The sequence below is a fragment of the Coptis chinensis genome, chromosome 8 (genome assembly GCF_015680905.1).
Source record: "Coptis chinensis isolate HL-2020 chromosome 8, ASM1568090v1, whole genome shotgun sequence".
NCBI classification, from domain to species: Eukaryota; Viridiplantae; Streptophyta; class Magnoliopsida; order Ranunculales; family Ranunculaceae; genus Coptis; species Coptis chinensis.
Window position 1 is genome coordinate 34,968,046 of NC_141463.1, and position 24,586 is coordinate 34,992,631.

General features: G+C 36.1%; 2 long non-coding RNA genes across 3 annotated transcripts; one reads left to right on the top strand and one right to left on the bottom strand.

Moving 5' to 3' along the window:
* Window positions 1-5,976: 5,976 nt before the first annotated feature.
* LOC147481260 (uncharacterized) lies at window positions 5,977-6,643 on the top strand. Its single transcript, XR_015203850.1, has 2 exons — window positions 5,977-6,098; window positions 6,264-6,643. It is a non-coding gene; the product is annotated as an uncharacterized LOC147481260 (long non-coding RNA).
* Window positions 6,644-20,480: 13,837 nt separating this feature from the next.
* On the bottom strand, window positions 20,481-23,567 carry LOC147481261 (uncharacterized). Of its 2 annotated transcripts, XR_015205888.1 has the most exons (7): window positions 23,344-23,567; window positions 22,587-22,705; window positions 22,381-22,462; window positions 21,507-21,782; window positions 21,065-21,420; window positions 20,863-20,979; window positions 20,481-20,755 (listed from the first exon to the last, which is right to left on the bottom strand). It is a non-coding gene; the product is annotated as an uncharacterized LOC147481261 (long non-coding RNA). The 2 variants fall into 2 exon arrangements; XR_015205887.1 differs by having other exon boundaries at window positions 21,065-21,782.
* Between the last annotated feature and the right edge of the window lie 1,019 nt (window positions 23,568-24,586).

Consider the following 24,586-nt stretch of genomic DNA (forward strand, 5'->3'; position numbering starts at 1 on the left):
AAGTAAATGGTGGAATGTGAACTTAGATGCTCATAGCTGTGATTGTAAGGAGTGGGATCTTTCTGGGATACCATGTATTCATGCTGTATGTGCTATATCTTATATGACTATCGAAAGGGGCATAAATTGGACTCAGTAAGTATTTTAAGTCTTTACTCTCATATTTATACCCTTTATTTATTTCATTTTTATAAGATATTTGTCATTTCAAGTCTATTTGTCTATTTGTAGGTATTGTAGCCCTTTTTTAACTATTAGAATGTATAGAAGAACATATGCAGACTGCATTTTACCACCACTTCATGAGACTGCATGGGACAAGGTCAGTAGTTGCATTTGTGATCCTTTTTTTTGTGCCTTTTTTATACTTACATGGTTTGTGACATTTGTATACTCACATGGTGTGCTATCACCCATGCTTTCAAGGAGACCAGGTAGGCCTAGGGTGAACAGGAAGAGAGGTGAAGATGAGGGGCCCTCACAGTCCACAAAAAACCAAAGAAAATGTAGTAAATGTGGGATGATTGGTCATAATAAAGTCAGTTGTCAAGGGGGGCCAGTTGTACAGAAAGGTGGAGCAAAGAAGAACAAGGGTGGACTAGCTACAGAGAAAGGTGGAGGATCCAAAGAAAAAGGTAGGGACAAAGTGGATGCATCTCAAGAGACTTTAACAGTTCCATCTCAAGATACAATGTGTCCAGAGTTGTTTGTCAGACTTCCAAAAACTCCCTGTAAAACACAAAGAAAGAGACAACTTGAAGACCCATCAACACAAGCTTTGCAACAGACAAAAAAGCATAAGAATGGTGTCAGTGCATCTCAGCCAACAACAAAGGGTCCTACTGGTGCAAAGGGTCCTACTGGTGCAAGTTCTTCTCAGCCAACAACAAAGGGTCCTACTGGTCTAAGTTCTTCTCAGCTAACAACAAAGGGTCCTACTGGTGCAAGTTCTTCTCAGCCAACAACAAAGGGTCATGCTACAAGTGCTTCTCAGCCAAAAGCAAAGGGTCCTACTGGTGCAAGTTCTTCTCAGCCAACAACAATGGGTCATGCTACAAGTGTTTCTCAGCCAAAAGAAAAGGGTCCTACTGGTGCAAATTGTTCTCAGCCAACAACAAAGGGTCGTGCTACAAGTGCTTCTCAACCAACAACAAAGGGTCCAACAAGAAAGGGTCGTGCTACAAGTGCTTCTCAGCCAACAACAAAGGGTCCAACAAGAAAGGGTCGTGCTGCAAGTGCTTCTCAGCCACCAACTTTAGCTTCAAGAACTCAGTGAACTTGTTTTTACTGGGTTTTTTTTTTTTTTTTTGGAACAGATGTATGTATGAGTACCCTATATGTATTTTGGGTTATACTGAATGTTTTGGGTGGTTGTTATCAGGTTTTGGAAACATAGATTTGTTATTAGGTTTTGGACCCTCACGTTCTTTTTAGGAACATATGTAATCATGTTTAAGTTAAATTCAGAAAAGTCATTGTGCATTCAGAATTCAGAAACGTCATTGTGCATTCAGAATTTAGACTAGTCATTATGCATTATCAAACTGAAAAACCCAAAATACATTCTTCATTTCATTTCAAATAGCAGTACATCTATTACAACTTAGGGTGGAAACCCTAAAGACTTAACAAGGGCACATACATCTTCCACACTCCTTTCTATAGTCAATTTAGAGGTACCCTCCACTGTTACCTTCACCTTCCCTCCTTCAGTTCCCACCTTGTCACTTTTAACAAGTGTTTCATTGCCTTGCTTCATTAAGTTCTTCATCTGGGAGATCAATCCATTTGAACGCAATGCATTTAGGCTGACTTTTGCACCTTAGAAACTTTTTACCAGTGTTTTTGCCTTGCTTACAAAAAAATAGATTCATTGTGTTTGATTTGCACAACACACATAAGTAGTTCAACCAACGACAGTCTTTCTTCATGTGGTATGTATCAGCACAAAGAAAACAACCCCCCCTGTACCCAAAATGCAAAACAAAAAGGGTAAATATCAGTACCTTTATCATTCTTCAAAAAACGCAAATTTCCTTGAGATGGTCAAATTCTTTACCTGTTTAGATGATTCACCTTCTTCCCCTCCTCCCATTTCGTTGAGATATTGAGAGAGATTGTTAGATTGTGAGAGAGCTTGATTGTTAGAGAGCCAGAGAGATCGAGAGATTGTTAGAGTTGATATATTTGGAGGTTGACCCAACGACTTATACTTCTCCCAACATGTATTTGTTTTCTACCACTGAGATTGTCCTCAAGTATAGTGGTGAGTGATGATGGATTGTATATATATATATAAAAAATAGGGTTATGTATATATATACGGTCAACGTACGGTTTGACATAGTCAAATACGTTGACTAACAGATTGAGACAGAAAAGTTGACAGAGTGTGACTAAAATCAAATATTTGAACTTCGTGTGACTAAACTCAAAAGTGCACTATTATAGTGTGACGTACTACAAAAAGACCCATTAATAAAAAGAATGAGTTGTTTCTAATTTGAGTGAAATGATGGAGGTACTTCTAAATTGTGCAAATAGGGAAATTAAAAAATACCTTACTCGATAGTGGGGAGGGGCTTGAAAGTCGGCTACATAGTATAAAGTTGGTATACATAATATTATAAATATAAGTTGTGAAGGGATTGGAGCAAGTGATTCAGCAATAGACAAGTGAGAGAATGGTGTGTTATTTGAAGTGAGATATTCCAATAATCACTTAATGTGCACAATTTCTAACTCCAAAACCTAAAACAACACCAATGCATTAGGAAATTATAAATTAAAATAGAATACAACTAAAAAAAATTAATATCAAGAAATTTGGAAAACAATTAAACACAACACTGAAAAGCCTAATATAATCATTACATGTGCCATCACACGATGTTTAATAATACTAGCATTAGTGCACGTGTTCTGCACGTGGATGTTAAAAAAGACTTTCTAAAGGAAATGTGATCATCTATAGTTCATTATTTAAAACTTAAGAAGATCGTTTTTTTGTGATAACAAATGCTTTGGATTCCCTAATAGCAGTAATTATTACTTACATGTGTCCCATTAATGCATTTAATATGGAAATTGTAAACAGGGGTCTTACAGAAGAAGTAATTATTTAAATAACAAAACATATTGACAAAAATATAATGACATGGTTAAATGTCTTTATTGAATTTAAAACATTTATACGTTAAACAATTAGCATATATTTGTTTAGGTCTAGACCCCTAAAGCTAATTTTCATAGTAGTAGTAAAACACAAATAATTACTATTAACATTATAACTTTTACTACATCTCCAATCTTGCTTCCATCAATATCAAATGTGTTGCTCATGGTTGTAACTGTTGTTAAAGATAAAAAATACCAAAAGTTAAATAAATTAAGGGTTATTTAGGGATTGGTCCTACTTATTTAGGTGTATTTAGGGATAGGTCCTAAAATTATTGATTATTAGGCTTTAGTCCTACTTCTATCGATTGACCTTAAGTCAACTCAGTTGACCGTAGTCAACCCATTTTATAATAATATAATTTTTGTTTTTTATGAAAATGGCCAAACTACCCTTTCTTTTTTCTTCTCAATTGACCCATTAATTAATCAATGATAAACCTTCAAACATCAAATTCAAAGAGTGAAATGAAAATGAAAACATCAATCCAATCCAATCCAAATCGAAGTGCGACAACAACAAAGACATAGAAGACTACTTGTGGTATACGATGAGTCAGAATCAAATTTTAGCAATCCAATCCAAAAGAGAACAAAAACAGCAACCCAACTTCAACACCCAAAACCAAACTTAGGAGAATCAAATATAGATAACCGATATGGAGATGATTATTTTTTCATCACAATTTTTGCAACCGATATGAAGAACAGATATGGAGGGTTATGATTTATTGTCGATACAGAGCTTCGGTTGATATTATTTGATACAAAATGGACGAAGCAAATAATCCAAATGGACGAAGAAAATAATCCAATTTCAATTTCGATACCGATACCAAGCTTTTCAATTACAGACGGAGGTGTCGGATTTGAAGTTGTTGGGGTCAATAACTTAAAACCGATATCGATATCAATCAATAACGATTAGAAACAACAACAACCCATTTTTCATTCCTCCTGATCTTCACCTCAAACTCTCAAAACCATAATCCAATTTTGATATCGATTCACCAAAAACCAAATTGCGATACCGAACTCCCAGATACTTCATCAAGACCTCATTTTTCGGTAGTAGCCATCGTTTTTAGACGTGGATAAGATGTTGGATGTCGGAATTCAACTGAAGACAAAACAAGAAATAGTTGAATCCTTACAATAATACCTGGACCATTTAAGAGTGAATGTTGATATAAAGATTGTGTTGCAAGTGAAATTGCATTGATACAGATAACCGATACTGAGATGACTTTGGTTTTATGGATACATTTTCAATACCGATACTCAAAGTGAAGCAAAATTCTCATTCAATTCATTATTAAAGATGGTTATGTGGACACGATTTGGTTGTTTACAAAATCTTTTGGCTGCTTTGTTTGCTGGTGGGTTTAAGAATCATTGATTAATTAATGGGTCAATTGAGAAGAAGAAGAAAAGTTTGAGATGAAAGAAAGGGTAGTTTGGCTATTTTTATAAAAACAAAAATTATATTATTATAAAATGGGTTGACCACGGTCAACTGAGTTGACTCAAGGTCAATCGATAAAAGTAGGACTAAAGCCTAATAATCGATAATTTTAGGACTTATCCCTAAATACCCCTAAATAAGTAGGACCAATCCCTAAATAACCCATAAATTAATCATATGTCAGTCTGATGACAATACGAACAATTATGAAGTATAGCAAATAAAAGAATTAGTAAATAACATTGTATAATAAGCAGTTTGAATTGTAAGAAAATAAATTACATTAAGTGGTTAGAACAAATTTAACATATTTCCCAATGGTACGTAAATTTGAGCCCTGTGTGTGATAATAAATTGGTAGATATATTGAAGGTTTTTTTTTATTAAAAAAAAAAAAACTTTAAAATTGTTTTTTTAATCGAAGATTTACTATTTTTTTTTCTTGACCAGTACAAATATATATAACTTTGTCATGATATATATTAGAAAAAGTTGTACATATTTCAACTATATATGGTTATCTTTTAAAAAAAAAACCAAATAGTATTGGAAAGAATGTATAGAAAATCAAATTTATTTAAATATATATTTAAAAATAATATATATTGTGTTGTTAAAATGGCTCAACATGGCAAAGATATACCACGAGATATCTATATTGGTTACATCGTATATTAATTACGTGATTTGAAATAAAAGGCAAATAAGTCACCTCAACAAATGGCAAAGCTTTATCCTTTAAATCAGGTCACTATTAAGTCAAAAAAAAAAAAATCAAAGGTCATGATGATCTGAAATGGAAAATGTATGAAGAAGAGAATGGAACAGAAGGATAATATATTTAAGGAAAAAAAAAGGATTAAAATAAGCATAAAAGTTTTAAGAGAAGAATTACCTAACGGGGGTTGGTGGTTGGAGTCCACGAGATGCAAGAGAGATGAATACTGTTGTCTAGTCGTTTTCTTAAGAAATCAGAAAAGAAAGAGATAAGATGAATATGTAAAAGTTAGTCCGTGAGTTGGAGATAAAGGGACCCGTTTTTTTTTTTTTTTGTCTAAGTGCATGCGGACTTTTTAATATATTGTACGAAAACTTAATTTAAAATTTTCAAAGGAAACGCTTTAGATTAACTCTACTTACGTAAATCTGATGGGATGTTGGATATTAAGGGTGGTCAACCTAATGTATGTTATATATCCACATAGTATAATAATATAATTGGACGGTTCAGATTCAACTATATTTCATGAGACATGTCAAAAAGCTACATATTCATCCAAGGGGCAAAAATAAAGAACTTTTCTTTTCTTTTAAATGTATTATAAAAGGCTAACCAAAACTTTTCTTAGCAGTTATTTCTTTATATATTTTTTTTGTGTGGCAGACGCTTTCTCTTAGGTTGATAAGTTTAACAGAAATGGGTGGAGCTCCTATTCGAATATTTGTAGCACCGAAGGTATTTTAGACAACTTCATTTAAAACTTCATTTTTACAACTCTTTTGTTATTAAATTAGGCACAAATCTTAATTTAGCTATCAATTGGATGGAGTAAATCATTAAAGACGACATCATGATATGTATTAAATTCTGATCTTTGTTTTTTGGTTATTTTTTATCTAGATTTGCCAACTGTGTGAGCAAGAAGGCCACACAGCTCAAATTTGTCTTTATGTTAATCGAAGATGCAGGGAGGAAAACTGCAGAGGTGTTATATATGTATTTGGTTAAATGTTGGGATCGGTCAGGTAAAGTTGTTGAAATGTGGCTTAAATGTGACTGGGTTGGATGTTTTAGTAAGGAGATGCAATTTACTGCTTGTAACCAACCAATGTTGCCAAATGAAAAGAAGATCACCCATGTTGTCAGTTGTTATGTTTGTGGTAATGAGTGCTGTTGTCATATTGATTATCCTATGTGAGGTTTTTTTCGTGTAAGATGTAATGTCAGTGCTATATGTATTTTTTTAAGGACTATGTAAGTGTTAAATAAAAGTTTTTATTTGGTTCTGACATATTTATATATATTACACACAATATTCAAAGACATAAATGCACACTACGAAAATGTGGCATAACTTCAATATTACACATACAATAAGAATCTTAGAGAAAACAACTAGGGACTTTTACTCTGAGGTATAATTAGATTATGAAGGGCTAGGCGGACGATTATAATGGGGAGGATGTGGAAGAAAAGTTGTAACAATAGTGTGAAGTTGTTCTATATGTTGGATAATTTGTTGCTGAAGGGCTCCTTGGTGCTCGAAAATTTGTCTTTGGCTCTCCAAAATTTGTGAGTGGTTCTCTAAGAACTGCGAGTAGTTCTCCAAAAAGTGTTCTTGTTCTTCATCAAACACTATGATACGTTGTTGTAAATTTGTTAACTGTTCATGCATAAATCCTTGCCGGGCATACATTGCTTTGATACACCCGTGAAGAATATGGATCCCTTCCATGGGATCAACTGTGTTTTGCAGGATATCTTCAGTGAAGTAATCTATTTGGACGGGTGGTGAGATAGGGATTATCTGGCTGTTTGGAGCCATTGAGAAGTAAGGTTTGTTATGAGGAAGACTAATGAGACTGGATGAGGAATATAATTATTGTATGTAGAAAAATAAAAGGGTGCGTTTTTTTATAGTGGCAAAGAAATATTAAAATATGAAAACATAATAAAAATGGTGGGGATTTGTAATTATTTTTAATGGATAGTTAGAATCATAGGTGGGTCTAAAGGAAAATTTGGCTTGTGAAGTAGATAGAGAAGGTTACTTCCATAATCTAGTTTTAAGCCACGTGATATGCGCGTAACACACGCTAATTTGCAAATTCTTTATCTTAATCAAGCAATTTGCAAATTCTTTATTAATTCATTCTAATGTACGTATTTGCATGTACCAGTTTGAGGAAATAACATGTACATTTCTGCATAGATTAGAAATAAATTTATAGAAAACTTTAAAAACCTAAGACAATGAGTTCAACTATTTTTCTTAAATTACAAAATTGGTCATCAATGCAAATCCAAAACTAAATGGTAATGATATTTGGAAAACATCAACGCCCATCACAAAGAGTAACGTTTGAGCACTTATATATTGTGGAGCAGTTCCCCGGCAAAAAGTTAAACAACAAAAAGAACTTTCATAACTAACTGTAAGTGTATTCTTCTTGCTATGAAAATATTATGCATCTAATATGTATCAATCAATTTAAGCCAATGAGTTACATGTTCAAGTCATAAAAAAACACATAGTATCGACAACCTTTTTCGCTTATTGAGGTTGATTTCTTTGTTATCATTTTTGCATTAAAACAAGCATAACGCATTAAAAGTTATTGATACGTTTTACAAAGATTAGATTAGTTTTAAGTAGTATACAATACATCATGAGTATAAACTAACTTAACTATAGTATATGACACGATATAAAATTTTAAAAATTGCTAAAAATTCAAAATACAACTGAAACAAAAGTGAAGTTGTTAACTGTGATTGAATAAGCAAGAAGATAGATTTAAAAAAATATAACAACAAAACATAGAAAAAAGGAATTAAATCATGATAAGTTTGACAATACTAAAAAAACAATTAGGTATTAAGTGCTTACATCACAGTAATTAAAATTAATACGGCTTTTAAAATCCAATCATATATGATTATCCAATCACTTAATCGTAAATGTTTTCTTAATCGGTAAACTTAAAAAATAGAAACTTGTGGAGTCAACGGTTATGGTTGGGATTTTTCCCTGCTGTTAAATTATATATCAAATAACTTTCAGTTGGAGTTGCAATATTTAATATGAAAAAGTTCACAAAAAAAAATATAAAACCAATTGGAAAAATCAAACAATTTTAGTTTTTTTTTTTTTAGAAGAGATCAACATAGTAGGTTTAATATCCTTGTTGCAACTGCAATAAGAGGTCTAGGGTTAGTTGTTGGTTGTGCTTCACCTTTTGCTTTTGTTATTATATATCCACACTTTAAAAACATTTATCTCAATTGCATTCTTCAAACAAAACTGTCTAATGGCAACAACATCACTTTTTTTTGTTTTCCAACCTAATTTGTTAGCAAACTCTGTCATCTGCTTCTGCTGAGCTTCTATAAATTTTGTTCTAAATCTCTTAATCTTGACACTCTTAGAACCACCACTGATACAAATTTATTTTCCCATATGATTACCAAATGCATCTTGTAGTGGCCCATTTTATAACAGAGGACTGGGTCAAAGAGGAAGGGAGGCAACATAACCGGGTAGGCTGGGGAGCAGTGGAATCGGGCCACGGAACCCTAGGGAAGATGTGGCCGAGGTACGACTAACAGGAGGCCGTCAGATGAAGGGACAGCTGGATGGCCCAGATAGAGGGTGGAGAGGTATAAAAAGAAGAGAAGAAGAAAGAGGAAAAGAGGTTGCTCCGAAGAGAGGAAAGAAAATAAAGAGTGAGATCGAGAGAGTTGAGAGGATCTTGGGTGTTGTATTTGAGAGCCACTAGTGCTTTATTCTAAGATAGGTTTTTGGTTCTTACATTTGGCGCCATCTGTGGGGACAGAAGCAAGAAAGAGATGACACCTAAGAAACAGGTAGGGAGACCGAAGAAGGTGGCTGCACAGGAACCGATGCCCGAGGTAGTGGTTGGGGAAGAAGGAGATAGAAGAGAGGAACAGGAAGCGAAAGAGACGCGGCTCATGAGAGAAGAGATAGGGAGGCTAAGAGAGGAGAATGATGAATTATGAAGGGAAATGGAAAGGGAAGAAGAAGAGATGGATAACGAGGCGAGCGAGGATATGGAAGAGGAAGAGAATAATGAGCCGAATCTCGTGGAAAATTCGGTAACCGGGTTGACGGTGGAGCAAGTGCAAGAAATGATAAATAGCGATAGGAAAGCTAACCGCAGCAGATGAAGAGTCACGGGGGAGCAGCTAATCAGGTGATGGCTGGGTTGAGTCACAACCCATTGGTGGATGGCATTTGGGCTTTGGAAATCCCAAAGTGTTTCAACCAACCCAGATTTGAAAGGTACAATGGAAAAGGCGATCCGGCAGACCACATCCTCCATTTTTTATAGCAAATGCCACTCTGGCAAGAATCTAGATATGGCGGATTGCGATGTATGATGTTCCCCGCTAGCCTTAAAGGGGGAGCATCGGATTGGTATTATCGACTACCAGCCGGGAGTATAAGAAGCTTTCAAGAATTGGAACGGGCATTTATAGATCATTTCATTCATCAGAAAAAGTGGGTGGTAGATATCGCGACATTATTCAACGTTCAACAAAAATCCACAGAGTCAGTAAGGGAATACCTGTGTCGGTTCAAAGCTGAGACATTGAAGGTCGAAAACATGGATGAAAGGACCGCGTGATTGCATTTGAAAGGGGGCTGCGGCCAGGGACAGGAGTACACCAGTCGGTGGCGAAGAATGAGATTGCAACATTGCATGATCTGTATCCGTGGGTAGAGAAGTATATCCAATACGAGGATAGTATGTAGAAGGAGTCCAAGAGATCCGGGAAAGCGGTGCTATCCTTGGAGAAAGACAGGGAAACAAGGAAGGAGGATGCGACCGAGAAGGAAAGGGGTGGATACCGTGGATACATAGCACGGGCCAAAAGAAGCCGAGAAGGGATTAGAAGGAGAACAGAGAAAGAAAGCCATACCGCGAGGTGGAAGTTACACCACTGAATAGATCCTTGAGCGAAATACTACCGATGATAAAGAACATGCAGGGGTATGTAGGGCCGCGGAACACACCCGGAGAAATACCTGGTAAACCTTTCTGCGCTTATCATCAGATACACAATCATGAGATCGACGACTGCTACGCACTAAAGTGGATGGTTCAGCATTTGGTGGAAAAAGAAAGGATGAGGGAGTTTACAAGGGGAGTGACCCCATTTGTCCCCTAGAGAGAGAGAATCAGCAGAGGGGATGAGCCCTTCGCTGACATTAACTTAGGAAAAGGCCCTGAGAAAAATGAGTTGCTCCAGCAGGTCTCGAAGCACCAAGCACGCGGAGTGGGATGAGCCCTCCGCGGACCATGGATGTAAAAGACACATGAGGTAATGAGAGTGACCCCATCTGTCTCCTAGAGAGAGAGAAGCAGCGGAGGGGATGAGCCCTTCGTTGACAGTGACTTAGGAAAGGGCCCTGAGCAAGATGAGTTGCTCCAGCAGGTCCTGGAAGCACCGAGCACATGGAGCGGGATGAGCCCTCCGCGGACTATGGATGTAAAAGACACATGGGGCAATGAGAGTGACCCCATCTGTCTCCTAGAGAGAGAGAAGCAGCGGAGGGGATGCGCCCTTCGCTGACATTGACTTAGGAAAGGGCCCTGAGCAAGATGAGTTGCTCCAGCAGGTCCCGGAAGCACCGAGCACGAGGAACGGGATGAGCCCTCCGCGGACCATGGATGTAAAAGACACATGGGGCAATGAGAGTGACCTATCTGTCTCCTAAAGAGAGAGAAGCAGCGGAGGGAATGAGCCCTTCACTAACACTAGTTGTGGAAAGGACCTAGAACAAGATGAGTTGTTGCAAAGGGTCATGGAAGGGCCGTGGATCATAGAGGAAAAGGCACATGGGGCCGGGATCAAAAGAGGTTAATCCCGCGGTTGTATATGCCGAGGGGGCACAATTTCGATAAAGAAAGCGTAAGGGAGGGAAATGGTAGGAAGGCATGAATGAGAAGGTAAGGAACAGGCTAGAGGCAAGCGATATATGTAGCAAATCTAATAAATGAAAGAAGGTTACAGGGGAGAAGACAACAAGCATATAAAACTCAATCACATAGCAAAATACATAAACAGGGGGAGAGTCAGATCGCAAGTTAATAACAGTATTGTGATACACATGAAAAACTAGGGCAATCCCTAAGTGGATGAATCAGTGTTAGTTTCTTCAATAGCACTTTCAACGGCAGCAGTGTGGGACTCTTTAATGATGGCAGCTGGAAGGGAGTCTATGCCCATCACAAGATTCTCTGGGATGCCAGAGGGGTCGGCGGCTTCAGTGTGGTTGCCGATAGCCTCAGGGGGTCCAGTCACCGGGACAGTAGGTTTGTCGGGGAGAAGGCGACCCTCTTGAGTGAGCCGGTCGAGTTCTTCCTGGACCTTTCGGGCCACCCTCTTCTCAGCCAGAGCTTTGAAACGGTCGCGAAGAGTCATCATATCCAGTTGGTGCTGCTCCAGAATCTTGGTGGTTTCATCTTGGTGGGCCTGGTTAAGGGCATCCACAGCCTTTTGATGTTGTTGGGTGAGGGCGTTCGAATCAAGCAGGTGGTGCTGGAGAAGTTATTCTCTTTGGCAGCGCAGCGCTCATTGACTGAGTCCATGTACCGTTGGTGGGAGGATTCGGCTGCAGTCAGTTCATCTTGAGCTTGGGCTTTGGCCAAATTGGTGGCGGCTAGGTCTTACTAAAGACTGGCATAGGACGCTCGCAAGCCAGAGGGGCCGTTAAGCTCTTGCTCCAGGGTGGTCACCTTATTCCTGGCGTGGAGAAGGCCGCGGATCATAAAGGAGATGTCTAGACTCACCTGGGTCAAAAAGGTAGAGGGATAAAAAAAAAAAAAAGAGGAAGTTGTACCCGTTCCCAGTTGGTGTACAACGAAGTGCGATGTGAATCAAATGAACCCCCGTCTGCATAGGCAATGTCCTTAGGCAGATGGGCATTGTAGAACAAGGAGGAGGCCACAACAGCATTGTCCAGGGCGGAGTCCGCGGTGTTCACTTTCTGGTTTTGCACATTGAAAATGGGACAGAAGTCCTCAACTGGTGCAAGACTGGAGGCCAGGGTTGCAGGCTGAGCGGGCTCCTTGCCAAGTCTGCGAGTGCAGGGAGAGAAGGCAGCTGGATGAGAGGGTGAAGAAGGAGGGCTGGGCCTTCGGGCCTGGTGGGTTGTAGAGACAGGCTCGTCAGAGGTGGATGACCGCAGCCTCTTGGCTGGCGGTTGATCAACAAGCGCATGCATGTTGGCGGGGGGAACTTCCATCACATCGTCATCAGAGTCGCTATCAAATAATTTCTGCTTGTGGACGTCCATGTCTACAGTAGGTGAAGGGTGAGAGGTGAATTGGTCGTCCCAGTGGGAGATAGAGCGGTAGGAAGGGATGTCGCTGGGAGTAGAGGAAGGGTGGAAATCTTGAGGTTCACGGGAGGCGGAAGTATGTGAGGACGTTCGAGGAAGGGGGCAGTGTGAACTATGGGTATGAGACCTCTTCTTGGAAGGGGAGATGTGCGGGGCTTTCATTCCTTGGGAGGGGGAGGATGAAAAAAAGGACCTGTTAAGCCGCGGAAGGTGTTGAGAGCGGGAATGGGCAATAAGGGAGTAGCGGTGGAGGGATGAATACCTAAAAAGTCAGCTTGAGCAGAGCCAAGGTCGCGGAGCTGGGCAAATATAGGACAGGTAATGTTGTCATAAATCCTGGATTTGGAATTTGGTCGCCAACCTGTAAATAAGAACAGAGGTGAGTTAGTAGATTAGAGGGAAAACATTTCAAAAAACGGAGAAAGAACTATGATACTCACCGCGGAGTCGGAAGGCGAGGTGGTTAAGAGTCAGGGTAGAGGGAATGTCCACGGACAGAAAGTTGCCTGATACATAGAACGGATAATGGTGCCAAACTTTGTTGGAGGTGGTAAGCTTAAAGAGAAAAGATTGTTTTTTAGGACGGACGCAGAAGGACTGGTATCCAATGCTGACATCCTTGGTGCTGGTTTTGAGGTAGTAATGAGAGTAGATATCGCGACTGGTAATCTTGGGTACACGGGTCTTGTTGTAGGAATTTCGCGGCGTACATTATCTACCAGAAATTACCTATACCTTGACAAGGGGGAATGTTGAAGTGATTGCAAACTTCAACATCCAGAAGAGTAAGGGGAAGCCGCAGACCGGCAACTATTTGACCTACGGTGATGACAAGAGAGCCCGGTCGGCGGGGAACCAAATGGGGGTAGTGGGTGACAGAGGGCACGTGTTCCAATACAACGTCGGTTGGAACATCGTAGACTGCTCTAATGGCGTCTAAATTAGGTCTATTAGATATAGGGGGAGTCGGCAATAAAGTAGTGGGTTGACCGGAGGTGGAGGGTACGGCAGGGGAAGCAGGAGGAGAGGGGGAAGAGACACCCGCTGAACGAGAAGAAGACGAGTCACCAGATTCGTGGCCCGAAATCGGAAAGAAGATGAATAAACTCTAGGAATCGAATTATATCAAAATAAGAAAGGAAAAGATAGTTCAACTAAAGAGAGAAAGGACCAAGAGAATGTACCGATCAATGGTGAAAAGGAGTTGGTGAAGTCATGAGGGATAGCCGGAGGGATGAAAAGTATAGGGGAGACCACCACGGAGAAACACACGTGCACCGGTGAAGATTTGGGGAAGGAGAAAAATGGGGAGTTTGGCCAAAGGGAGAGAAGGAGATTAGACAATGGAAAAGAAAGTGTGGGAAGAAGAAGAAGTGTGAGGGGTTTAAATAGTTTGAGGGCAAAAGGATAATTTTAGGCGGTGAGGAAAACGAAGCAACAGCTGAGGCTCCAGCCGAAGGACGACATGTGGTCACACGGGTAACCAGGGGCCGCCAGAAAAAACGCGCGTGATGAGTACCTTTCACATCACACGCTTCCCAAAATGGATAGATATTAATTAAAGGGGAGATAGAACGGTGGAAGTTCTCGACCTTGGGCCAATCATATGGCCGCGAAGTCGAGAAGGGGCATTTGTAGTGGCCCATTTTATAACAGAGGACTGGGTCAAAAAGGAAGGGAGGCAACATAACCGGGTAGGCTGGGGAGCAGTGGAATCGGGCTGTGGAACCCTAGGGTAGACGTGGTCGAGGTACGACTAACAAGAGGCTGTCAGATGAAGGGACAGCTGGATAGCCCAGATAGGGGGTGGAGAGGTATAAAAAGAAGAGAAGAAGAGAGAGGAAAAGAGGCCGCTCCGAAGAGAGGAAAGAAAATAGAGAGTGAGAGAGAGTTGAGAGGATCTTGGGTGTTGTATTTGAGAGCCACTAGTGCTTTATTCTAAGAGAGGTTTTTGGTTCTTACACATCTAACAATCGATCTTGATTAACTTTACCCAGACCAAAAAATTTCTGCTGATGAAAATTCCGATGACACCCATAGGCGGCACATTTAAGTGATAAATCTTTATTCACAACAGTTGCACTAAGTGAAGTCATATGCATATATTGGCAACAACCATCATTAGCATATCCACCAATTGAAGCAGCATGATTTTTCATACACTTTCTATAACTCACACCAGTTTGCTTTGGATTTATGGAAGATTTATTTTTGTTTGATTCGGTTTTTGTTTGCATAAATGAAAGAATTCTTACGTTTTCAAATTCTTCCTGCATCTTTTCTAAAGAAAAAAAACTTTTTTCAGTACAACGAAAAGCTCTTATGATGATGAAATGATATTTACAAATTTTATAGTGGAGCTTGTATAGTATTTTAAAAGTAATGACATGCACATACTTGTATGTCTCAATATATGTTGTATGTTTCTTAAAATAACAGTACATTAGTATGTACGCCAAAAGTAGTTATTAGTGAGTGGACCCATTCATAATGTTTTCATTTATGATTAATGTAGTCATTTTTTCAACTATTTTGCGAATGTGGTTAACTTTAACAATGATGTAATCCTTGAGCCCATCGCAATGACTTTTGTATGTTTTTTATTTTTTTTAATGTGGCAGACAACATTGGAACTCGGGTTTGGAAATGTGCCATAAGATATTATGGGTAACAGAACTGGGCCTTATCTCATCAATGTTTTGGAAGTTGGGCCTTACTAAGTAGTCATAGTAACTGTAGATCCTTTATTGAACACATTCAATTGGGTTAATTGGTTTGTAAAGGAGAACTGCTCAACTTAATCATATACGATGGAGTATATATAGTTGTTTTCTAGATTTTCATTTTATTTATTTAAAAAATTGTGTTTTTTTTTTTTTTTTTGCTTTTCTTTTACTTTAAAACACACAAAGATTCTTTAAGAACCTTGCAAGTTTCCTTAAACATATAAATATTCCCTTCTTTGTCTTTAACAGTTGGTGATTGTTTTCATTTTTTTTTTTATATATATATATATATATATATATATATATATATATATATATATATATATTGTTTTAACAGTGCTCATAACTATATATGATGATATACTATTTCACAATGATGACTAAGGAGTCAAATAAGAAGGGCAAAAGAAAAACATATAATGGGTCCGATGGTTGTGTTAAGGTACTAGAAGGTATACACGAAAGATTAACTGTTAAGGAGTTCTTTAAGCGATCATAATATGAAAAATAAAGAAAGGGTCTTAGTTGAAGGATGTGTAAGAGATTAGGAGAAAGAGATATGGAAAAAAGTATAGCTCAAAGCGTTTTTTTCCCCCTTCCTCTAACCTTGTGCTTCATTTGCTCCTCAATAGGCTCCCCCTTGCCTTTCCCCATAAAAAAATAAAAAATAAAAAAAATAAAAAAAACATCAAAGAATTATAGAGTTGTTTTAGGTTTCTCTATCCATTTGTCTTTTGGTACTTTTTTTTTTAAAATTTTTTTCTACTGGGGGTAATTTCAAACATATTTTAATAAACTTTATATAAAAAATTTCTACCATAACTCTTAAACTTTACAATTAACAGGCTTAACATAAAATAACCCAATATAGCCTATATAAAAAAGCCGGGGGGGGGGCAAAAAAAAAACTACTCTTTGAACTATAGTCTTTTACATAGCTGCTGCTACTAATCTGCCACAAACCCTTCGACTCAGACCCTTTCGCTCTTTTTCATATTATGTTCACTAAGAACACTACTAAACAGTTTATTTTTCATATATACTTTTCCATTACCTTAACGTAAGCATCGGAGTCGTTATGAGTTTTTTCTTTTAAAATGTTTATTACACTACTTAATAGTTATAGTTATTACAACTGGGGATAATAAGAAAAATAAAATAAAATAAAAATAAAATAGTTGTTATAATTTAAGATTTATTTAGTTTGATTCATTTAACGGGATGTTTAAATACTTATAATATGTAACAATTTTTTCCATTTGCAAATTTTGATCGTCAATTGAAGAAGACCCATTCTACATTTGTGTTATATAGGTGAAACTAAACAATTTAATTTTAGCATATCCTTGTAACTGCAATAAGAGGTGTAGGGTTAGTTGTCGGTTCTGCTCCACCTTTTGCTTTGGTTATTATATATCCATACTTTAAAAATATTTATCTCAATGCCATTCTTCAAACAAAACTGGGTAATGGCAATAGTATGACTTTTTTTTGTTTTCCAACCTAATCTGCTAGCAAACTCGGTCATCTGCTTTTGTTGAGATTCTATAAATTTTGTTCTAAATCTCATACTCTTGACACTCTTAGAACCACCAGTGATAAAAATTTCTTTGCCCATATGATTATCAGGTGAATCTAACAATCGATCTTGATTAACTTTACCTAGACCAAAAAACTTCTGCTGATGAAAATTTCGATGCCACATACAGGCGGCACATTTAAGTGATAAATCTTCATTTACAACAGTTGTACTAAGTGAAGTCATATGTATGTATTGGCAACAAACATCATTAGCATATCTACCAATTGAAGCAGCATGAATTTTCATACACTCTTTATAACTCACATAACTCACAGTAGCTTGCTTTGGATTTATGGACGATTTATTTTTGTTTGACTTGGTTTTTGTTTGCATAAATGGAAGAACTCTAAAGTTATCAAATGCTTCCTGCATCTTTTATGAAGAAAAAAAATACCTTTTTGAGTACAATGAAGAGCTCTTATGATGATGAAATTATGTTTGTAAATTTTATAGTGGAGTTTGTATAGTCTTTTAAAAGTAATCACATGTCCATACTTGTATGTCTCAATACATGTTTTATATTTTTTTAAATTACAGTATAGTAGTATGTATGTTAAAAGGAATTGTAATTGATGGGACCCATGCGTAATGTTTTCATTTATAATTAATGTAGGATCATTTTTGACTATTCTGCGAATAGGGTTCACTTTGACAATGATGTAATCCTCGAGCCCATCGCAATGACTTCTGTATGTTTTTTTTTTATTTTTAATGTGGCAGACAACATTGGAACTCGGGTTTGAAAATGTGTCAACAAATATTATGTGTAATAGAGGTGGGCCTTATCTCATTGAATGTTTTGGGAGTTGGGTGTTATTTAGTATTCTAAGTAACTGTAGTTCCTTTTTGTTGAACCCATTCGATTGGGTTAATTGGTTTGTAAAGGAGAACTGCTCAACTTAATCATATGTGATGGAGTATATATAGTTGTTTTGTAGATTTTCATTTAATTTATTTAAAAAATTATGTTTTTTTTTTGCCTTTTGCTTTTATTTTAAAAACACACAGATTCTTTAAGAAACTTGCGAGTTTCCTTAGACATATATATATTCTCTTCTTGGTCTTTAACAACTGGTGATTGTTTTCATTTTTTTTTCCTAATATATATAATTTTTTTGTTTAAACATATCTTATAACTATATATGATGAAATATTATTTCACAATGATGACTAAGAAGGGGCCAAATAAGAAGGGCAAAAGAAAAACATATAATGGGCCAGATGGTTACGTTAAGGTAATGGAAGGGTATATATGAAAAATAAACTGTTAAAGAGTTCTTTAGCAATCATAATATGAGAAAGAGAGAAAGGGCTTGAGTTGAAGGATGTTTAAGAGGTTAGGAGCAGGAGATATGGAAAAAACTATAGTTCAAAGCGTATTTTTTTTATTGCTTCTTCTTTAAATAGGCTATGTTGGGCTATTTTATGTTAGGCATGTTAATTGTCAAGTTTAAGAGTTATGCCAGGACTTTTATACATAAGATTTTTAAAATATGTTTAAAATAATCCTCAGTAGGAAAAAACGTTTAAAAAAAAGTAGGAAGAGACAAAGGGAGAAAGAGACGTAAAACAACTATATAATTGTTTGATGGCTTTGCTTTTTTTTTTTATGGGAAAAGGCAAGGGTGAAGCTGCCGAGGAGCATATGAAGCGCAAGGCTATGGAAGAGTCTTTAACACGCGTTAAACGTGTCCATGCTACCGGCCGGGATTGTCTAAGCAGTACAAGTGTCTCAGAACCAAACATAAGTCAGGAACGGTCGTCACTTAGTTCTAAAGATGGGGCTATTTGGGAAGGGAGCAATGATGATGTCATTTTGCAAATTACAAATGTTCAAAATGGATTAACTTCTGTAAGGTTTTCTTTGCTTTTTTATTTAGTTACTTTTTTGTTAGATTTATAAAGTCAAATGTTTTATATAGGTTCAATTGCTTTTTGATAATGTGGCACGTCAGTATCAAGAATATTTAGACGTACAGAGTGGTCGGATTGTTAGTTTAGTAGCTGACGATGAAAGGCTGGATATTGGAACCCATGTTGTCAGCAGTGTTAAGAAAGAAACTGAGGGAGCAGCAACACAGAAGGGTGCAGTCACCGGTTTGGAAGAGACAAAGCGTCATATAGTTCAGATAGAGAGAGCTCTAACTCAGTACCATTTGCGTGTTAAGGAGCTAGAGGAAGATCAGATGACTCTAAAAGATCTGATAGAGGCCCAAGAGTTTGATCTCCGATGGTCCGATGGAAATCGCCAGCGAAGTGAAGAACAGATTGACATGAGGGAGACAACGATATGTGGTTTAGAAGAGAAAATAGTACGGCTGCAGTTGAACGGGAAGGATATGGGGAAGGCTCTTTAAGGTTTTGCCCCACTGATTGCAGATGGAAAATATTGTTTAAAATTATGTTCATAGTTGGTATACATATATTGATATATATGTTTTTTTTCTTTATATATATATATATTGTGTTATTTTATAATATTGAAGTATGGTAGACATAATGTCAGTTGTTTTTTTTTTTTTTTTTTTTATATTACTTAATTGATAAGTTACCAATTATGTTTTTTTTCAAGTTGTTGATAAATGGACATTATTTTTTCAATTGATATTTTCTATATTATGAAGTCCACTTGTTAAATAATCAAAACCAATTTTTTTAATGCGTGGTTTTTTCTCACCAACAAATGGACCTCATCGTATGCTAAGTCAAGCCTAAACTATAATTTATTTATTTTTATTGGTTAAAATTTTGCATCCTTTTAAATTTAAAAAAAAAAGTTTGCAATAATGAGATAGGAATTACCGTCCAAGTAGTTTTCTTTAACTTAATCAAGCGGGAAAGTCAACTTTTAAAGTCGAAGGGATGATTGCGAGGAAGTCGAAGGGATGCTTGCGAAGAATTTATAAACGTCTCTATTAAAAAATATTGAAAAAAAAAAAAAATACATGTGCATTCTCAAAACATGATTTGTCATAATCCAACTTTTAAACAGGTTTATCAGCACATTATAACTATTTATATGTTCATGTTGAGAAAATAAAATAGTGTATAGTGTTATAATCAGGAGAAGTAAGCAGACATGAAGATGATATCGCATGATCTGTACACCCACAAAGTGTAATACTATTACAGGATAGTTACTATGCATTTTGGTAGGCGTAAGCGTAGTTGGTTATTTTGAGAAACTGTTTGAAATGCCACTTAATATTTCAATCTTTGCGAAATTCGTAATTACAGATGGTGTGTCGAATAAATCTAAATTTCAGAATGTTCCTGTAATATAATGGAATAAGTTTCGTAATTTTGTTTTTTAAAATTCATAGAATCACGAAGATTTTGATATATTGGAATATGGTTGTAAGTAAGAATTTGAATTGGAACAAAAAAATGATCAGATGGAGGCATAATATAGATAATCTATATTTTTTATAATATTTAGATAAGTATATTTTATTGATAGGAAGCTCAAGTAGAAAGGTTGCTAGATTTGCTTACAGTAGAAAGTTATTTAAAAATAAACATATGTACATAAATATTATTATAACACTTCGAGCCACTTGACTTGACCAGAGTCAAATCAGCAGCATTTATTAGATGGACCTAGCATGGGATGGAGGTAGGCATAGTAGCATCTCGTTCTCCATTTTGCAGTTGACTTTTGAGGAATTAAAGATAGAGATGTAACACAGTTAACTCTTCATTACATAGATGTCTCCTGCATTGTAGACCAAAAACAGTTAACGTTGTTATATTTCCTAGGTAGCAAATAAAGGAAATGAATATTTAAATAATGCCACACAAATGTGTGTGTTGTTCATTTACCTAGTATTATGTTCTTTTGATTTTTTTTTTTTTTTTTTTTTTTGGTTGTATTTCAGTGTTGTTCTCGTTGGCTGAAGCATCTTTTCGAACCATTTCACCAGTTGCGAGCTGATTACCCTATGTTAGTTAAAAATATATAATTGTTAAACCATTTACATAAATTTTTTTGGAAGGGAAAAAATAAATAAAAGCATAACTTCACCTTGTCAACCATTTGACTATCTAAGTCAGTTTCTTCAGGGTAAACTTTGTTGATGGTAAATGATTCAAAAGTTTCCTTGGCACTGAAGCTGTTGATTTGAACTTGGAAGATGAAAGATCTTCCTTCAATTTTCTGGAGTTCTTTGGAAACTACATTTGAACCATTTTTCTGTATTTTGTATAAGAAATGTTTCAACTTATATTCAAAAGATGTATTAATGAATTGTGAATTAACTTGCCTTTTGGATTATGTGCAACTCTTCGACCGACTTCATAAGCAAGGATTCGGCATGCTTGTTGAAAGCGACAAAAGTGGTGATATCGGAGAAATCATTCACACACATTCGAAGTTTATACCTACTTTGAAATTAGAATGTGGTAAAGGATGTAGTTGAATACTTAAAGGAAAAATAGGTAAAATACGTTAGTTTAATTTTACCAACCTTTTTTCTATGTCCACCTTACACTTGGTACAGGGTTTATCATAGTCAATTTATGGGATAGTTATCTTACAACATCTACAGCAATTATAGAACCAATTAACATTGTATACCTTGTCTACTATGGCAGAGCAAGTATAGCTTGATCCGTTTTGTGCTTTATCTCTTCCGAGCTCCTTTAATTTAGCTATGGTAATTCTTATATTTCTAAGTAGTTCTTCTTCAGATAGATTTTCAGGGGGACCCTCAACCTCTACGGAAATGTATGTACCTCGGAAGCTAGTATGTACCCAAGAAATAAAAATATGGATCATAATGGGAATAGGAAAAAAAAAAGTAAATGAATTGCAGTTGCATAAATATGCATAGCAATTTAGTAAAAGAAAATTGAACCCCAATGTAACAAATATATTTATAGTGCTAACGAATATAGTCTATATATATAGTCTATATATATATATATATATATATATATATATATATATATATATATTCACCTAGTATTCAAACAACAACGTCAATTTCCAGGTTGATATAGATTTTTGTCCCGCTAAGAGATGAAAGTGCAATTTTGCCTACAATAAAAAAAAACTGTATTAAAACCCTTTTTTAATGAATGGAATTCCAGGTGTAATATAAATTTGATATTAATTGATATTTGATACCAACATAAATTGTCAACGATATAAATGTATATGTACCTTGATAATCTTTTGTATTCAGTGAAGTGGCTATAATGATCACATTATGCTTTATCATAATGTCTTCTGGAATTGATTTGCCGATATCACCCCACAAAGCAATTGTTATTTCGGCACCGCTAAAAGTTGGGTAGACTTCATTAAGTTACAACAATATGGGTATATATATAATTCACCTGTGTTTGTATTCAGCAACAACGTCAATTTCCAGGTTGATATAGATTTTTGTCCCACTAAGAGATGAAAGTGCAATTTTGCCTACAATAAAAAAACTGTATTAAAACCCTTTTTTAATGAATGGAATTCCAGGTGTAATATAAATTTGATATTAATTGATATTTGATACCAACATAAATTGTCAACGATATAAATGTATATGTACCTTGATAATCTTTTGCATTTAGTGAAGTGGCTATAATGATCACATTATGCTTTATCATAATGTCTTCTGGAATTGATTTGCCGATATCACCCCACAAAGCAATTGTTATTTCGGCGCCGCTAAAAGTTGGGTAGACTTCATTAAGTTACAACAATATGTTTGATTTGTTAACTAAAGATATCACTGTTTAACTCACTTTTTATCCATGATTACGATCTCTTGTAAATTTAATCCTGATTTTTCTTTTGGGTTGCCAACTCTTTTCAAGACACCAATAACATCTACGTGTTGATGTAAACGAAACATTAGAACTTCTGTCATTTAGCTTTTCAAGTGAAAAGAATGATTAATCTAATGTGAAATTATAAATTAGAAGAAATATTTAAGTTTAAAGTTGTAATATATAACTTGATAAAAGAGTTTTCCGTTTAGACCTTTCTTGAAGGTTTTTGAAGTCAATGAAATTGAACTTGTGCCTTGTTATTTCAATCTCGTCTTCATCCACTGATTCTATTAATGTTTCTGGCTTCAAATGAATCACAAATGGATGAACTACTGGATGATAGGTTGTTGCTAACATCACATCAAATCTTTCGATGAGGTAGATTTTGCCTTCTTCTATCACATTTCTTTTGGCAAATTTATCAAATTCTCTAAAGTTTTCCGATGCCAATTTTGCATGTATGTGAGTTTCCTGTGTATAAAGAAAAAAAAAATATTTTAAAAAAATTATCTAAAAACTAATGTGACCGATTACCTGGGAATCTATTAGTAAAAAGTCTCGGCTTATAACGTCGTTGTTATTCCAATGACGTGAATCCCACATTCTTGTTACACGAACTTTAACTTTCCACTTGTATGTACATGTACGAGATTAGCAAGGAATTGACATGCTTGTGATGCCATTTGATAATGGTAGGCTGTTGAATAAGTTTTCTGAAGTGGAATGGAAGTTTTGTTTCCCTCTAAGAGAAGGTATCACTTTAATGAACTCATAAGAACTTTAAAGAGAGAGTTGAGAGATTATATAAGTTTTCTGCCGCAACAAAGTAAGGTAATATAGTCTGGATGTCAACGTAATACAACTTAGCTGATTATTAATTCTAAAAAGACAAAGCAAATGTTTTTTTTAATAATGAATTTGTTGGTTAGTTACGTTAAGATTTAAATATGTGTTGCAGATATGTAAATTTAAGTCCCGCCCGTGATAATAATGTGCGGTCCAGAGCTAATCGATACCAACCTTAATATGCAGCCAACCAATTTGTTTTTTTCAGCTTTTGTTTTGTTCCTTTACAGTATTATTTTTGTCTTTTACCTTGAATGAGTGGGGTTCTGTTGTGTCAATTGTACATGGTATATTTGATAAACAATAATTTTGTGTGGTACATGGAAACATTATTTAATGTGGGATGGACACTGGGCTCTTCACATGGTGGCAACTTTTCAACACCTTTTTTGTTACCGACCGCAAAATATAGACATGTACTGTAGATATGTAAAGTTGAGTCCTGCCCGTGCTAAGAATGTGTGGCTCATACATGCTCAGTCATGTCCTAACGATGCAATCAACTAATTTTATATTTTTAACTTTGTTTTGTTCCCCTTATCATTGCCTATAACCATGATCGAGAGGGGGGGTGTGATCTATCAAGTGTTTATAATAAATATGAATGACGATAAATTCGTTTGACAAAGAGAACAATAGTTTCATGTGACACGGACACTGATGTCTCTTTACGACGTGTTAACTATTTAAAAACGTTTTTTTGTCAACGTCAAGGTTTAGATTATATCTGCAATATGGGGGCTGGCCTGGCGAAAGCAATGTGGGCGACCGCAGGGCCCCCAATTTTAATATTTGTAGAAAATGCCTATTTGGCAAATCACAAGCCCAAACCAATCAAAAGCCCAAAAATTGGAAATTTCACAAATCACAATAAACAACGGAAATATCCCTCATATTCTCTTTCCTCATTAATTATTTTTAGTAAAAATAG